Raw genomic sequence first — 6,148 nt, forward strand, 5'->3', positions numbered from 1 at the left:
CTGATAGAAGGAAAGTGAAGCTGCTCAAGATTATTTTAAGGCTAGATGAGCTAAAATATGTATTATGTGTTATATTGTTCAATGGTTGGCTGCAAAGCACCAATGACCCATGGACTATGAAGGATGTATAAGTTTTAACCTAGTACAGTAGTAGTGTACTGAGGATGGATACAGCAGTAGCTGATTACTCCAAGATGCAAAAAAGTACAAATGTGCCTAGCAGAATTCCACTGAGCATAAAACACAACAAATAGAACTCAGAAGCCAAACTGGCTATCATAAAGGCCTTATTAGACTGCTGAGCATATCTTGTCCCGTTAAGGATAGTAAGAGAAGGAGATACAGTATTAAGCAACTGCAAGAGTATAGGAGGCCAAGAAATATATTGGTACCTGTTATATTATCTTTTATTTTTTTAGGACATTCCTCCTTGGCTACAGATCTTCAAATTTTAAAATTCTTTTTATCACAAATTTTAGAATACATGCTTGTCTTTTACTCAAAGTTGCTGCATGGGGAGCATCTAGAAAATTGCAGAGTTGGAGAAGCCCATAGTGGCATAAGCATTTTCCACTGTGCTGGTCAGGGCCAGTGTGATGGGAGCAGGGAGGTTGAAATAAAAATTGAGCACCAATTTCTACCTATCCCCATTGTCAGAGCTAATATTAGATCAACTTCAAAGTCATTCTTGATCTATTCGCTTACCTTTGTACCATTCAAACAATGCTGCACTTAATCTAGTATACTTTTCTAGTTTTAGACTATAGACTACATTTGTACTGCTTGTAACCCCTTTGGTCGAACACAAGTGATCACCAATGTATAGCAACTATTAAGAAAACCTTAATAAACTACCTCTTTATATTACGTAGATCTCCATAAATAAGAACTGCCAAATACTTGACAGATTGTATACAGGTAATCCCCAGTTTAAGAACGAGTTCCGTTCCCAAATCCTTAAATCGAATTTGTATGTAAGCCGGAACAGTATTATTGTATAATATTGTATAAGTAGTATTGTGTAATGAACTCGAACCATTGTACATTTAACTTGAATCATTGTGTATTTAACTCTAATTTTGCTACAGTAGGCTCCATTCTTAACTATAGGTTGTCCATAAACTGGGCGTTCTTAACCCAGGGACTCCCTGTACATAGCAAGTGGATTGCTGTGTTCTGTTTAGTAGATTGTAAATTGTGCAATCAACAGAAATGTAATCTCACAGTTGCACATTAAGCTCCAGACACTACTGTGATATATTAAGTGGTGGGTAGGGGCATTTTTGCCTTTTCTTCAGGCAGCAGAATATGGGCTTACTCTACTACCATCTAGTAGAGTAATGCACACACTATAATTCAGGGAACAGGATGCATTCTTCCCAAGCATCTTCTCATATGTGCCAGGATATTGCTTTAAAATCTAATCATGCTCTCATAGCTAGTATTCACACTTACAGATGGCTTTTGTTTCATCCAGCAGCTCTTTTTGTCTGATATTTTTAGGACTGCTTTCTGAGAGAAGCAAGACTACAAATTCTGCTCAACAAATCCCCAAATGACAGGAGAGGGGATGGTTAAAGTAAATTCAACTGAATAGATGAAGACAAGATGAATCAGTGTGCAGAGAGGCCAAATACATTTTCTTACCTATCTTGCTGCCAATGGAATTCATCTATATCAAGTGCATTTCTGAGAAAAACATCCAAGTTAGGGCCTTTACAAGGAAATGAGTACAGGCTCTTCCACAAATAATAAACCAAGACCTTGCTTGATCAGTTAACAAATTGCCAGAGTTTTTTTTTGGGGGGGGGGAGTGGGGAAAGACCCAGGAAGTAGGCATTTCAACCAAGCTGAGCAAGTTCACAGTGATTAGAAGGAGGAAAAAAAAAAAGGTCTTCCCATTTGAATTGCTGGTTATTAGCTGCAAAGCCCTTTATGGTGCAACTCTGGGCTCTGTCAGGATCTGTCTTCTCCAAAATAATTTTGGTGTCACAGCAGGTGATCTGCAGAGGATCTGCTCAAGATCTTGGCCCTCAAGAAATAAGGGAACTATTGACAATAAGGCAGGCCTTATTGTCAATAGCTCCCTTATTTCCTGAGGGCCAACGTCTTGAGCAGACCTAACTTGGATGTTTTTCTTAGAAATGAACTTGAAATAGATGAATTCCATTGGCAGCAAGATAGGTTAGACCTCTAATGCTCTGGAACACCTTAACCCCTAACCCCCACTCCCAAGGTGTGCCCAGCCCCCTCAGTATTGACGTTTTGCAAAGCTAAGAAAATGTTATTCAGGTGGCTTTTGAACCTTTATGGTGCCTGGGGTGATGTTCTTTCTTATTCTATATGTTTGTTTAAGTTTGGGAGTGGGGTGTTTTTTGTCGTTTTGTTTTTACTCTGTGTATGCTGATTATGAAGTTTTATTCCAAAGGTGGCCTTTTTTTTATTCACCAGAGACGGTGGCACAGATTGTATAAAAATACAGTACTGTAAATACATATGTACTTACCAGAATGGTAAGGGAAAATATTCAAACTGCCAAGTGCTTCTCCAAGAACAGCTAGACAGGCTTAAACGAGACTTACCAGAAGGCATACTCTTGAACAGCTGGACTACAACTTCCATTGCCCCAGCCAGTATGGCCAATTACATTGAGGAAGTGTGTGCTAAGATTTTCAATTGTTTGCCTTCTCTTTTGCCTGCCTCTGCTCCACTACAGGCAGGCACTCTAGCAGAGCCAGATCAAGATGAGACAAGATTAGTAAAGCAGAAACTGGCCAGGTAACTCAGGCTGTCTGCAAAGTGTAGGACACTCACAGCACAGATAGTAAAGCAAATGGAAACTAGTAATGCTCTTAAATTGCCTGCTGTTGTAGGGCCAGTGGCTCTCTTGACATACAGTACTCCCTTAGCAGTTTCTATTCCTTACATGACTTGAACAAGCATCTAGTTTTCTGGGAAGCAAAACAGAGCTCCTGTATGAAATGCTAGAGGTGTGTGTAAAAGGTTTGTAACTTGAAACATTTTGAAACCATTATTTTAAATCATCACAATGCTGTTCTGACTATTCTTGAAATATTCTAAGCTTAAAACGGCTCTGATGCCAACTGGAAACTCTTCTGGTAAATCAGAACAGCTGTTTCCGAAGTGTTTTGAGCCTAAAATGGGGCATTTCAGGTTGAAAACAGTCAAATTTACCATCCATGCTAAATAAGTGGTGTATGTTAGGGCACTGTAGAACTCTGAATATTATAAAACTGCTGAATATGGGTAGTTGCCAACCCATCTAACATAGCATACAGTAGTTATAGTCCAACCTTTAGATGAACTAAAACCCCAATCCTCCCCATCAAATGCAATGATCAAATTAGGTTATTGTCCAAATGGAACTAGGAAGACTTGGGTCCAAATCCTTATATATCCATGAAGCTCATTAGGTAATCAGTCAGTCCTACATTCACACTATTACCTCTAAAATGGAGGAGAGAGGCACAAACATTTTGAAATGGAAGAATCTAAATATAAGGAGTGGAAACATTATTTATGTTTATATCCAAGCAAGGAGAAAATCTCGTTTAGTTACATAAACAAGAGAACAGAAACATATAGGATTTAACTGAGAAAAAAAACATGCAAAGACTTCATATAACCCAGAGATTTTTCTCCCTGTTCAAAACAAAACAACAAAACAAAACAAAACAAAAAACATACAAGATATACTGAAACTCAGCAGCAGGCCACAATTCCTAACATAGGACAAATCTTCCCCAGCCTGCTACACTCCAGGTATGTTGGGAATTTTGCAGATTAGAGTTCCACTGCATTTGGAGACACCTGATTTGTTGGCTTTCTATAATGAAAATGATGAATGACTAACATTCCGAGCTCAGTTCTGCTACAGTTGCGCTCTTATTTTCTGAGAATTTCTTCTTCCTCTGCTGTCAAGCTTGACTAAAACAGGTTAAACCACATCCCATTTGAGAACTGAGAAAGATAGCTTGGCTCACTATAGACGTCTTTATAAATACATAAAATACTTTGCAAATCTAACAGTGCTGTATGGATGAATGGGATGTATTGTATTGTTTTGTATACCCCATATTCTTCAGGATGTAACACCTAGAGGTAAAAGAATTGGGGCTTTAAGAAACTAAGTCATTTTCCACTTCCTGCTGTGTCTCCAAGTGTCTGGAAACAAGATCCAGTTAGTAAAAGTTAACAAACAAAAAGTTCAGCTCCCCTCAGCTGCAGTGAACATACTGATCTCCTGCCCAGCCCAGAAGTCCTCTTCATCTCTACAGCAGTTCTTGCTGGTTTTCCTCCCTTTCCTCTAGTACAAGCCAAGAACAGAGCGTTACTGTGCTAGTCTCCCTCCAGCCTGGCCTGGGCCTCACACAGGGAGGACAGACCTCAGCTAATTCCCAGGCAAGGAGCTCAAAGCTTCCAGCCTTGCAGCCCTCCAGTGTCTTTAATAAAGTGTAGTCACTGTCCACACAATCCCTGTTGCAAAATAAAATATTTAAAAGAAAATGAAAGTTTTAACAAATGTGCAGACTAGACCACTGCATAACAGTATTTAGAAGAAATTTTGTTCTGGTGACTAACACACAGTTTGAATAGGAGTCTGGAAAGGATATAGTTGTAGATGTTAGAAGCAATGTTGTGTCTTCCTTCTCCCCTAAACACTTCTTAATCTCCTAAATTTTAAAAAATGTTATGTATACTATATTTTGTAGGACTGAGCAGTAATCTTGAAGGGGGAAAGGTGATTTGGAGCACATGGGGGTGCTCAGGCAGCACTTAGATTGGCAGATAAGGGACCATAATTCCTTATTTTTGTCCTTAAGTGCTCTCAGGAAAAAAAAAAATCCAAGATTGGTGATTCAGCATTCTCAAGAAATCCTTTGATGAGTTTAATAATTACTTAAAGCTAAGGAACATTTGCCATTGTAAAAGCTTTCTATGCAATTTTACACATGGAACTCAGGAGGAAGTTTCACTAATTTCGATGCAATTAACTCTCCCTAAGGGAATGTAAGATTTCAGCCTTAATCAAAGCTGAAATTGTTCACATTATGAGATAAGGTGGTCACAACAGCTATCTGTTCTCAGATGTTATGCCAAGGATATCTGAGAGACAAAAAATGCCTCACTTTACTACAACATCATATGTTGTGTTGTCAGAAATTTTCTGGATTTAAATACATGGTGGGAAATCATAAATATATTATAATGCAATCTAGCATCCAATGACTATAATTTTGTTTAAACAATTTCTATGTACTTTAATCTGTGCTAACTACTCAGTATAGATAAATCATGCTGGATCTGAGAGCCAGTTTGGTGTAGTGGTTAAGGTGCTGGCCTAGATACCAGGAGACTGAGTTCTAGTTCTCCCTTAGGCATGAAAGTTGGCTTGTTGTTAAGTGAATCACTGTGGTCGTTAAGCAAATCACATGGTCATTAAGAAATTCTGGCAAAAAACATCTATTGGGGATGCTGGATTCACTTAACAACCATGTAATTCGCTTGACCACCATGTAATTCACTTGACTACGGTGATTTGCTTAATGTTGTAAAAACGGTCATAAAATAAGGTCAGGCACATGGTGACTCACTTAATGACTGCCCCACTTAACAACCAATTTTCTGGTCCCTATTGTGGTCCGGAAGGACTACCTATGTATATAAAAAAGGTGGGATAAAATATAATAGTAATAAAAATAAAATAGTAATCTACAAACAACAAATTAGATATTTCAAAAAGTATAGACCTCTGAATTGTTGCATTTTGTATTTGCTACTAACTTATTTTGCCATATTACATTCCACAAGGAGAGGTTTTTTTCTCTCATTTTGCTTATCCTCTTCATTCCCCACACCCTTTTTTTACTTAGGGTCCCACTTTCCATTTTTACTTCTTGATCAGGAGCTGCGGGCCTAAAACAAATGAACTTCCACATGTATGAATGCTTATGGTATTGTTTTTATTTTAACTATATAAAAGCTAAAATAATTTAATAACTGAAGAAAAGCTAGAATAATTCCTGGCTTGGGGTAGGTAGCTGGTCATCTACCAGTTACTGAGACTGAATAGATACCATGTAACCAGGATATTTTGTTGAAGAAGAAAGAACCTAGGACAGATATG

Source organism: Python bivittatus, unplaced genomic scaffold (assembly GCF_059951505.1).
Source record: "Python bivittatus isolate LINGU-HERP-01145 unplaced genomic scaffold, Pbiv_v1 ctg000700_np1212, whole genome shotgun sequence".
Taxonomy (NCBI): Eukaryota; Metazoa; Chordata; class Lepidosauria; order Squamata; family Pythonidae; genus Python; species Python bivittatus.